Consider the following 13,014-nt stretch of genomic DNA (forward strand, 5'->3'; position numbering starts at 1 on the left):
ATTCACGAGCGTTCGATCTGGTTTTGGTATTTCTGTTGCCGTTTTACGAGCTCGTCCCGTGATTAAACGGCTCTCCGGTGGTAAACCAACAAGCCGCCGTGCTGCACTCGTAACTCCAGCGCACACGTACGTCAGATATAACGAGAGGATGCTCTGGGATACGTGGAATAGTGTTGATGCAGGGGCAAACATCTGCAACTTCACTCCGGCAGATTATGTCACATGATGGCTGGAAACCAGGAGACGGGATTAAAGCCCCTTAAAAAAAAAACTTCTGCCCAAGTTGCTTAAAATAAACTCGGCTTGTTGATCTGGGGACGAAGGAGCAGGTCAGGTAAGTGTTTTACATAAGAAAGGGGAATTAAAAGAGTATTAAGAGTGAACTGTCTGACATTTGCATCACTTTCTCTTCCAAGGAGCAGAATTATGAAAGAAGAGACCCAAAGTGCAGCTTCAGGGAAAACAGGGAGAAAAGAGTGTCCTGCATGGGAATCAGCGAGCATCCAATCACTGCTGCACCATCCGGCAAAACAAAGCTGGTCACTCACACTCACACACGTGGGACAGCGCCCCCCACTGGCCGGACTAATCTATGACACATTTGACATGGATAGTTCTTCCTCTTTAAGCATGACAGGGACTCCCTTTTGTTTGTCTTGTTCTCATTTTAAGTGTCAAACCTTTTCACTCCTGAGTAATGATCCTCGCTCGCTGCTCCACTGGCTGCACGGCGTGCCTCAAGGCTCACCTCTCGGGCTGATAATGTTTTATTCATATACACTTGTGCCATGTTTAGAAGCCATGTTTTATTTTTTTTTCATCAAAACTAATTGCATCAATTTCAAAACGTCACATTTTCTGCACGATTTTAGATTTTAGTAAAAAAAATACTCATTTCTGCAGAATCTGCTGTTTTCCAGTGGCTCAAGTACGACGACCCCGAAGGCCAGCGCGGGGCCAAAAACCCAACAGGCAGATTCAAAAAGCAAAAACGCAAACATGAAAGAGAAAGCACAACAAGACAACAAGAAAAGTAAACATTCTACATTGTAGTTTGTTATTTTTTAAGTCGAGTTGAGAACCAGAAGTCGGCGAGGATGAGAAGTGGATCCGGAGTTCCGGGTTTATTCGACCATTTTTTTACTCAGTTTTGCCCTTTTTCAAAAGAATAGAATAGAAAATAAGAAGAATGCAATATGGCAACAGGTTCACAGATGGTTCACAGTACATAGTGGAGATTTAACTGAATTAAATTAGTATTGAATTGTATTTACACTGAATAACAAATGTTACAAAACGTAATAAAAGTAAGTAACTTTGACCAACAACCGAGGCTGTGGTTAAATGGGTGTTAAAAAATTCAAACGTACAGGTTCTTTGATGAAGAAAGAAATACTTTTTGTTGTGCTCGTTGTGCTCATAGCGTTCAGGTAACTCTCCCTCCGAGGTCCGTGTGCAGTACTACATCCATCCAGGGTGGAGAAATCCCCTCCACCCTGTTCAAACAACCTGAATATTCCTGTAAGTGTGAACAAGGCGAGGCTGAGCGCTGCAGTGAAGAAGGAAAGCACCGGACGTGTGACCGGAAAACTCTTCTGGTACATTTTACCCCAAAAACAGTTTGTCTAAAAGATTTTACCTCCTGAGAAAACGTTTTCAAAATACTGCGACCAGCCGAATACTACGTCTTCCCTCCCAAAGTGAGGAAGATGGATGAACGGTTCATTTTGGTTATAGTTACTTTCAGTTTAGTTCTGAAAAGTTTATACACAGAATTTTTAATTTTTTTTGCAATTTCTGTAGCCGAAATGGGTCTCGGCTGAAGCCCAGGCTTAGTTCTGTCTCTCCCCTAAACATCTACAGTTACCCTGAATAGCAGTAATACTAGAGAAAATACAAAAGAAAAAAAAAAACATAATAGAAGTAATACGATAGAAGAGGGAAAAAACTAAAAGTTACTCTAAGTTATTCTTCTTATCATTTCTGACTTCAGTCGTTTTTCATTAATTCTTTTACATTTCAATGTTTTTTTGAAGAACAACAGAGATTTACACAATTTTAAGTCCATTCCATAATATGACCCCCAGAAATGAAACACATCTGTTATTGGTTCTCACACGACCTTTTTCAAGATACCCAGCCCTCTTAAATTATAATTATCTTCTCTTAATTAAAAAGAACAAAAGAATAGTATAAGTATACAATGTTTTGACATTTTAATGTGCAAGATACCATGAATATAGTTTATTAGTGGTTTCCCAATAGGAAGCTTTATTTATCATTCTAATAATTCTTTTTCTGGATTTCATGATGATAGGGGTCTACGTGTGTTCTGTATGTATTTTCCTAAACCTCAACACAATATGTCATATACAGCTCAAGATCTATAGATGAATATTCCCGTACGAAACGGCAGCATGAGAGCAGGAGGATGGAAACTCACCCTAACAAGGTGCAACAAGGTGGGAAACTCATTTTCCTAAAGGGCCACATGAAAAAATTAGCTCTACTTTTTAGAACTAAGACTTAAGTTGACTTGAATTCTACTCAGAGAGAAATATCTCTTCATAAAAAGCAGCGTTTTTTTCCACAATGTTTATGAGCGACTGTTGATCTGTGACACTTTTTCTTTCCCAGTCTTTCCCTTAAAAGACAGGGACTTTCAGTAAATAAGTAAATAATAACCGTATTTTTCCTTTAACCATCTTTACGTAATAATTGCTCGCTCTGCTCCACAATCGACGATGTAATAACGGCCAATAACGTGAAAAACGTGACTTTTTAAATGGAATAAATCCCAGGTTCTCGTCCAGCAGACGCTTCCTGACCCGAAGGCTTCCTGACATATTTTACTCCAGATTACAGTGATCCTCGCGTCACGAATCAAGCCACCACGCACTCGAGGAAATGGCCTTCAGATTACGGCGCGGAGAGGACGGTGGATTAACTGGCCCTGAAAGCGGCCGTGGAGCGTACTATTTCAAAGGTTTCTGAATATTCCTAACTCTGAAAGTGGCAGCATTATGTGCAGTGAGAGCGTCGTTAAGCAGGATGGATGGAGCGCATTAAGCCTGACCCTGCTTTTAATTTAGCGTGTAAACTTAAATACAAGGCTGACCGAGTACAGATGAACCTGTAATCGGATAAATGACCGTTTGCTAAAATGGGCATTTCTTCATGTTTGCTTTGAGGCTACGAAAGGAAAACTGAAGGAAATAGGAGTTAAATGGTTAATATTATTTTTCTTGTTCTTCTTATAAGAATTCCTATGAATCAGGGGTGTCAAACATAAGGCCTGTGGGCCACAAGTGGCTGTGAGAGGCTCCAATCCGGTCAAAACATCAAACAAGTGGTACAAATCTTAAAGAACATTTAGAAAGAAAAAACATTTCCTAAGAGTAGTGGACATGACACAACACAAAGCTGAACTGAGATATTGGTGATGCGGCCATGTGAGTTAGTTACCTGGTTGCTATCAAACTAGTCTAAAAGCCAGGCTGTCAGGGTGAGTTTGTAAAAACATGCATGCAAAGTTTTTTGGGACATTTCACTGCATTTTGCGTCTTTAAAATTTGCTTTATGTTGAGATTGTAGTAATTTTCAGTAGTAATTGTTTGGTCTGTGCCACGGCCCACTCAAGATGAAATTGGGCTGTATGTCGCCCCAGAACTCCAATGTGTTTGACACCCTTGTGTAAACGCACCTTATTAATGCATTTATCATTAAAGGGGTCATATTATTCAGCTTTTCAACACTTTCACTTGGTCTGGTCGGTCCAGAAACCTTCGGTATTCTAAGTTTCTCGCTCCTCCTTGATTTTCCTCATTTGAATATTGGATCATAGGAGCTGCATTCAGAATCTGCTGTGTCTGTGTGAGCTGGACTGGCTCCGCCCACACATGCCCATCTTGGGAAGAGGAGGAAGTACTTCCTCTCGTGGTGCCATGTGCCAGAGCAGAGCTGCCTTATTGTTGGAGGAGTCAAAGGGAGGGCCTACCTTGATTGGGATTGGCTAAACCCCCGATGACACTATATAGGGTTTGATTTCTGATTGGCTGGTTGGAGCAACACACTTTTTAAAACCTGAAACAAGCCAGGGAGAGAGAGGACAGACTGTCTTCACTTCTGGGACGTCAGTCCAGGTATGGGGACGATTAGTACTGCTGGAGAACCTTTAGGAAGTGGATTTTACATAATATGAGCCTTTAAAACATTTAAAATTATCACAGTTTCAACCGTCTGCCAGATCATCATATAACCTCTGTGTTCATGAGATCCCGTGACCTTCTGGATTCTCTCATGTTCTTAGTGTTTCCCAGGTTTTTTTTGTTTTTTTTTACATTACTTGTCTTCTGACTTAGCTTTTGGATTCCCTCTTTGGATATCTTTATCTGTCTGGAACATAAACTGTGCTCCATCATATTCTCTGTGCACAGAAACCCTGACACTGTCCGTTTTAAACAAACAAACTATAAGTCTAGCAAATCATATTTCGTGTGATTTTTGTTAATAAGACACTATGTTGTAGGACGGTAGTGCTCAATAACAGTTCATTCAGAGGTTTTCTTTATTTACTAAGACATTGTAAGATCTGTGTGACTGTGTTGAGTTCTAAACCGCTCTGTGGAGATTTGATTGTATTATCATGATGGTTTTTCTTTAAGCCAACTCTAAAGACTTAAAGTTTAGTCATATCCCGCAACAACACATTGGGGCTAAAGATTACGACTCACACACTTCTTTTCGGCGGTGCCCAGTGAAGGGTTAAAGAACATGTGCTCTAAAATCTGTTCTGGATTTGTTCAACATTTGCCTCCCATTTAAATGCCACAATATTTAATCTTTAAACATCTTGCTCAGTAAACTCACCCGCTCTGAAATAATATCAAATGAGCTGTTCTGCTCAAATGTCCCGTGTGGATTACTGAGCAGGACGTGATCCCAGCATGATCCATGATCTTATTCGTACGGAGCCAGATTAGGAAGCGAGGCGCTCATCTGGTGGTGGAGCCAGATGAACAGTCTTTACGCTGACATTTGGCACATCCTGAGGATTATTCACACTCTGAATGAGATATCACCTCGTCCACCGCTTCGCTGGGCACAAAAGAGCAGCGGCGTTGCTAAATTACAAAGCAAATTCATCCATGCGTCCATTTTCTGTGCTGCTTTGTCTGAGTTCAGATTGAGACAAAGCCAACGGACTGGGGGTAAAAGGCAGGGGGCAATTAGCTGGAGTTTCCACACACTGGGATCGGTGAACGTCCCACAGAAAGTGTGTCAGCGTGTGATCCAAATGATGGTGTATTAAATGAACACTTTATTCAGGAAGCTTTGTTAAATTCAAAAGAGTGAGCAGGGAGAGCGTTACTCAGGAATCCTTCATTGTAATTGTCCGATTGAGACCCGGGGAGTCAAAAACACGTTAGTTCAGGGGCAACATACGGTTCTATTTACTAAAACAATAGTGCTATAATAACCTTTAAATTCAAACTTTAAAGTTTTTCTTTGTTGTGGAGCAGAGTATATGTATTACGCAAAACTAAAGAATCACTACTGAGAATGACCACAATCTTAACTTAACAATTTGAATGAAACTTTCTGGTGCAAAATCCAATGAAATGTCCAAAGGAAACCCTCCTGGCGCTGTGGCAGTGGCATCAGGCTTGTTTTTACGAACTCCCCCTGACAGCATGGCTTTGAGGCCAGTTTGATGTCAACAGGATCGATGGTTCATGGCAGCATCAGCGATTCCTCAACTGGGGTCTCGGTGTTTCGTTTTGTGTTCGCTGCTCTTCAGAAATTTGCTTCTTGGTTCGGTCGGATCGGAGCCTGTTGTGGCCCAGTTTTGTCCAATGGGCCTCATGTGTAACACCCCTGATGTGTAGAAAAACTTCTCACTTACCGCAGAGCACATGAGAAAAGTGTTTTACTTGAATACAAAGAGTTGTGCAGTTTGAAAACGTTGCACTGCGTAAGCCATTGTTGGAGACTCCCAACCCAAGGGAAGTCTTGTGTTTTGGCCTGAAAACATTCCTGTGTATAAAGAGTTGGCCGTTGGATTGCCGATATACGATCAGATCAGCATTTGGCTCCACTCAAACTGACATAGTTCTTGAGAGAAGACAGAACCGCCATACTGTGCGAGGAAACACAGATTCACCTGATATGAGTGAGTTTGGACACTCATCCACTCGCCACATAAAGATCCACAAGCCCCGAATGGAACCTGGCGGGTCTCTGCATTGAGGCAAACCACGACTTTCTACACCTGAATAGATCATGGTCAACGCTTTTTGACCTCCACCTGCAGTATTATTCCCTCTGATTTGACTGACAGGAGCAAAAAGATGTGCAACAGTTGTTCTGTGTAGTTGTGCCTTGAGCTGGGCGTGTTGTTATTGGCGTTCATTCACGATTTGAATGAAATTGGACTGAATTGAGACGCCGTGTCTTCCTGCTCCAAACCTCTGGCCACGGATGACTGCAGCGCCTGGCGTCGCAGACCAGAAATGTCAAAGCCAGTTTACTTCAGGGGCCTCGTACAGTCGAGTAAACGGGATGGCTGAAGGTGGCTGGAATAGTGAAAGGATACCATGATAAAAAACACGTTTCCACTTAGTTTCTGTGAAAAGAAGAAGATTCAGAAAAAGTCGACATTATGCGATTAAAAAGCCGTTTCTTTTCAACGTTGAATTTATGAATAAAATAGGGGACGATTCATTATGGGGCCGTGAGGGTTCTACTTTACACGGGTTCCATTAGAACAATGAAATAAGCTACAGCTATATAAGTGGTACAAATACCATGACAGTGAGTCGTCAGACTGACGTCAGTAAAAACCCGTCGACTCTCAGACTAAAAGATTTCTACTGCATGTTGGTATAAAATAAAACCTCCCTCTCACGTTGTGCTAATGCTAATCCTCGGTTTTTCAATAGCATCCCTGATCGATCATGTGCAAAGCTGCTCTTCATGTCTTCTAGAACACAGAAATGAGGAATATCATAGTGGAATTATCCTCATTGAACTTTCAGGTAATTTCTTTACCATTTTTCCAGAGCTGGTTCCTCCTGCAGGTCAGACTGGACGCTCTGGCAGGCCGGATTCGGGGCCGTGGGCCATATGTTTGAGAGGATTCCCACCTGGCTGCAGCAGGAAGCCGCCACTGTGCAGCCGGTCGCTCACCCATCGTCATACATGTGCCAGCCTGGGCACATTTTCAGAGCCTGGCACGTCTCCCCCTCACACATGTCAGCACTTTCTTTCTTCTTCCCGTCTTCACTCTTTCTGGCAATCATTGTTCTAATTACCTCACAGTGTGCTGCTATTGTAGGAAGCAACCTGCTGAAACCAGCCGCGGCGATGATGTCAAAGTCACGGAGAGGACGAAGACGAAGAGAATGAAATCTGCTCTCACGGTGACCCGAAAACCTGGGATCTGTGCTGCTCTGTAATCCTGTTATTTCAGGTGCCGACTTCCTTTTATAGAGAGAAAAACACAGCGCAGAACCGGCCATTACCTGGAAAAGTGCTCATGAAGGGACATCAAGTCATACTGATTCCTTTTAAGAGATCACTTACTCATTACTTCAACATTTATAATTTGTTTCTTCCACCCAGGCTTTTTTTTTTTTTTTCAACCTTTTAATCCAATGACATGGAAACATGGACTCGGCTGTGAGAAATCTGGTCACCATGTGGAAGAAAACCAAAAGTATGTAAACATGGAAGTAACTATCGCAGAGAGAAGGAAGCTGGTGCAGCTTGGAAACGGTCTGGAAATCATCAGGTTGATGGACGAGTTTCCAGAGCCACATGTTCCCTAAAGAGGCCGAGCTGCAGGTGAATCTGAGGGAGAAACGTCGAGTTATTTGATTATCGCGTACGTCAGGGGGAGCCGCTGGGCTTTGTGTGGGCTCAGAGGTCCAGTGGGCAGAACAGCAGGTTGCAGGTTCAAATCCTGAAAGGCCTGTGTGCTTCCTTTCAGTGTAATACTTCACCACACGTTCAATCCACTTTTATTTATAGCTTCTATTACGACCAGGTGAACGTTCCCACGACCTGCAGAAAAGAAAAAAAACCCCTCAACAATGCCACACGAGAAATCAAAGGTGTGATGGAGGGACAACAGGAAGCGGCGCTCCAGCCCCGGCAGTTCATTTTCATCTCGCTTCTCCGTGTATTTCCTCACAATTCATTGCGGTTCGTGTTGTTCTGGTTTTGGGTTTTGGTTTTTGTTTATACGACAACGTTTCAGGTGCACCGTTTTTACCTTTTCGTTTCAGCAACGTTTTGAAAATGTCGTCCGTTTACACAGAAACGGAAGAAATGCTGAAAACAGATGTAGTGAGCATGCTGGGCCATGAGTTGGCGCTGTTGGTTGTTTTTGGATTGCGAGTCCTGGGACTCTCAACTGTAATGTTTTGGGGGTTTTCAGGAAACGAAAAAACATAAAGGAAAATAAAAAAAGAACAGTGATCCGTGGTTAAAATACTTAAAGGTCTGGAGATTAAGATTCTTCATTGCTTGCTTTTAGCTATTTCTTTTATTTCTTTGAAAGCTCTAATGTATTTCTTTTATCAATATATTTCTTGGTAAAGCCTTTATGTATTTCTTTTATTTCTTTGTAAAGCAATATGAACTGCTGTTTGAATGTTGCTCTAGAAATACATTTCTCTTGTCTTGCCTTTCCTAATAATGTAATAAAGTATATGTAAATTGTACCTATGACACTTTATGAATGCAACCTATTTTTTTCTTTGTAAAGCAAAGAATTTACACATTTTGCAGCTCCAGACAAATTTCCTTTTGGTGGATAATAGTTAAAACGGCTGGTTGAGTAATAAAGGTTGCAGACGCCTGTTCTAATAGGAGAGACGATGGGAAACGGCTTCTACACAGATAAATGGATTCTAAGCAGACATAACCTCTCCTTGTTTGAGGCACTGAGGTTAAAGACCTCTGTCATGAAGGGATTACAGTTTTATCTTTTGAGACCACGAGGACCCCGAAACATTTATTATTCCGGACGAGGAACAAACAGTCATGTTGTGAATGTACGGTGAAAGAATTGTGACGCTTTGAAGATCCAACAAGCAGAGTGCTTTTCTACAGGAAACACGCCAGAGAATCCATAAAAGAACATTTTTATGTCCAAAAATAATTGTGCAGGTGGAAATTGCTGCTTTGTCAAGCTGCAGAAAATGGACTCTTTTAAAGCATCCACTAATGTTACCCTTTTTATCTTTTATTCTTGAGCTTGTTTTGTGGGTTTCCTTTAACATTTGCAAACCACAAAGCAGAATAAACCGAACAAGTGTGTGTGCGGCAAACATCGGTCTCTCTGGTAGAGATGCATCACTCTTCTTTTTAAAGGTTAGCCCGTGACAATAGAGTATAAGAGTGTTTAAAATGTCAATGGATTTTAATGAAAGGAATAGAACTCCAAATGAAGGCCATTGAGCCCGGCGGCTCTTTGTTCGACCAGCGTGTTCATCCTGCCACAGTTCAGCTCAGGCTTGTTCACCATTTCTGTGGTTCGACACATGTACGGACAGTTTCTGCACTCCAAGCTCACGCCTGTAAGTTTGAGCGTGACGCTCGGGGAAATAAAAGGCATTTTTCAAACGGGGATATTAGGAGGAAGGAAGGTGTAATTTGTCCAATGTGGCATTTCGGATAAATCTGACTTTGGAAGATAGTGCAGGCGTGGCGGCTCGGCCGTCCGTCACTCGCGTCTCCTCGGTTTGACTCCATCTTGTGAAGGCAGCTTCTTCCTGAACGTCCCTGCAGGAGGCTCCTGCTTTCAGATGCTCGACCAACCAGGCAAATAGCAGGAAGTCACACTTCAGAATGAATAAGAGATGCTGGGCTGAATTTGCCATGTTTAACATTTTTTTAGTTGAAAGAGCATTGAAATAGCAGAACTGCTGATAGATTTGACCTATTTGGTGAATTATCAGCAGCACAAACTCACTCAGCTGAAGTTTGCTAAACAGGAAGTTAAACATATTCGTATGACCTCTAGTCTCAGTTTTAACTTGCTATTTATTGTGTTATATTGGTATATTTGTATTATATTCTGTACCTGGATGCTGTGACACTTATATTTCTATCTGGGGATCAACCGACCGACCAATCAACCAACCAACTAATCAACCAACCAACTAACCAACCCTCGAATTACATGTATGCAGGACACACATCATACACAGTATTGTAATAATGGGGTTGATACAGCGGCACCATCATTAGCAGTGACAGATCAGGAATCAGCTTCCGTCATCGTTTCGAATCAGAGATTTGATTATTTATGCAACTCGATTCCTCTTAAATTCATCACCGTCTGCAGCTTTAGTGTGGATAAATGTTACCATCCTCTTGCTGTAATGCTCATCTTCAACAATGGAAGCAGAATGATGTCTTCACTCGACAGGGTAAAAACGTCTACGGCAAAATAGTCAAGTAAAACTTGCTTTTAATAGTATAATAAAATACAAATACCTTGTTGTAACACCTCTGGTAATCTGTTACTACTGCATTACTGTTAGAATTTAGCCTCGTTCACGCAAAAGGTTCAAGCGAAAAACACATAGTTTCCGAAAAGTTTTGCGGTTACATGGCAACGTTTTGAAAGCTATGCCCGTTTCCACGGAAACAGCAGAAATGCTGAAAATGATGCTGTTGGATTGTTGTTACGGTGACTCAGCAATAAAACTACGAAGTCCCAGGAGAATCTGGACTGGGAGTCGTGACCCTCTGGAGTTATTGTCGGTCTACTGAGCATGTGCAGAAGAACGATTTACTACAGAAATGTTGTACTTTCCCCCCATTTACAGAGTCGGAGCGTCTTCTAAAAATGGCATTTTGCCCACAATTCCATGGAGATGGAGTCTGAGTTGTTTCAAAAAGTTCCAACTTGGAGGTCGCTTTCAAGAACTTGTGTTTTCACCCCGTGTCCATGTAGAGGTGCTTTTTTTTACCTCCGTTTCCATGGAGACGGAGTCAGAGCATTTTCAAAAAGTTCCACCCTGGAAGACATTTTTGAAAAGTTGCTTTCTCGGTGACTTGGAGCAGCGTTGTCGTGTAAACAGAAACACAAAAACGCAACGAGAGTTTTCCATTCTTCCGGGACTTAGTGATGTTCATTTTGCACCAATTTGTCTACGAACATGTGGAATCAGCAGTCGCCTCGCTCCAACAACAAATCCACTCTTCAGTTTTTCCATCGGTTTCATGAGCGTTGGTGAGAATTCATCGACACCCATAATTCACGCTTTGCGAGCGCGTAACCCTAAACTATTTACAGCGTGGTACAGAACCTCCATCACTCTCGTCTTCCCTCCTCCAGATGGGCTCGCTTTGTTTTATGCTGCTTCTTGAATGGATGGCTTTCTATCCCTTGTAATGAGCACCATTGAGATGAGGTGAAGTCACTTAAGGGGCTGTCTGGGCAACACATGCAGCCTTCTCCAAGATGTACGACCTCCTCCGCCGGCCCCCCCAGACCCACGGCTCTTGTGGTTAAGGGCCTTCTTCCTGCCAGAGGAGGCTGACTGTTGTTGTTGGAATTGCCATGGTCACTTACAGGGGCTTTCTCAATCAGCGGGACTGAAACTCCTCAAACGGGATCCGCCAAAAACACAAAACAGGGAGGGAGCGCCTCATCTGGCATGCGCCACGCTCTCACAGTTCAGAGAAATGCTTTCAATTTAACCTGACAAATCGGGCAGAGGAGTCTCTAAGTGTTTCATTTTGATACGAGGTGGCCCCGTTTTAATCGGCGTGTATTCTGTGCGCTGAGCCGGAGCCGGTGACCACATGGGTGGAGTGTAATGTTTCGTCCATGATTGATGATCATACACCTTCAACCGAGAGGCGGCCAGTGGGCTAGGCACACGGCGAAACAAGTCTACGCTGAAGCAGTGCCGCACAGACTGACAATGGAATGAAGAGTGCCATATTGGAAGGATGGCAAGAGGAGGGAGAGAGAGAGAGAATGAGAGAGGGAGGGAGGAGGAATACACAGCTCTCCAACAGGGAAGCAAAACACTACAATCTGTTCTGGCAGAGCAGACTGAATCCATTACAGTGACGGGGGGAATATTCAGTCTCCACCTCATCTGTCATGAAGTGCATGAATGCTGCGACCACAATGAAGGAAGAAAAAAGTAAAGAGGGGAGCGCAGGAGTAACTGCCAAAACATGTCGCCTGGTTTGTAACATCTTGAATTACTTCTGCTTGTTTGAATAACATTTGTGAAAAAAGCAACAACTGCAAACTTCAACAGTGACGGAGAAAGAAGGAGAGAGCGGCTGGAAGGAGACGAGAGGCTTTGAGCGATTACGAGGAGTTTTAAGGTTTCTGGGGGAAAAAGAGCTGCACAAAGCACCGAGGACGGACATGAGAGATTTTTAGATTCTATGTGGATTTTACTAGAAGATGGAGACAAACTAAAACTAAAACTCTGTTTACACATTTCAAGTGAAAACACACAGTTTTAACATTTTGCTTCGGAAAGATTTGGTGTTTACACTGCAACGTTTTCAACATGGTGGAAACGGAAGAAATGGTGAAAACAATGTAGTTTTCATGTAGGGCCACTAGTGGGTGCTGATGTAATACACACGTACACACAGAGAACAACACACTGTAAACATTAATAATGAGAGAACACTGACATTCATATGGACAGATGACCAAGTTGGATTGTTGTTACAGTGACTGTCAAAATAAAAGTACCAAGTCCTGGAGAATCTGGATTGGGAGTCATGACACTCTGGAGGGAACATTGTTCTTATTGTCTAATTATCTAATGTGCAGAAGAACTATTTACTACAGCCGTGGTGCACACGCGCGGTAGCAGCATTTCAAAGAAGTTGTATTTTCTCCCATTTCCACGGGGACATAGTTGAAGTGTTTTCAAAAGGTTCTAAATTGGGAGCCATTTTCAAAAAGTTGTGTTTTCAGTGTCTCCGAGTGGCTCCATTGTCGTGTAAACAAACACCCAG

Source organism: Lipophrys pholis, assembly GCF_963383615.2.
Source record: "Lipophrys pholis genome assembly, chromosome: 2".
NCBI lineage: Eukaryota > Metazoa > Chordata > Actinopteri > Blenniiformes > Blenniidae > Lipophrys > Lipophrys pholis.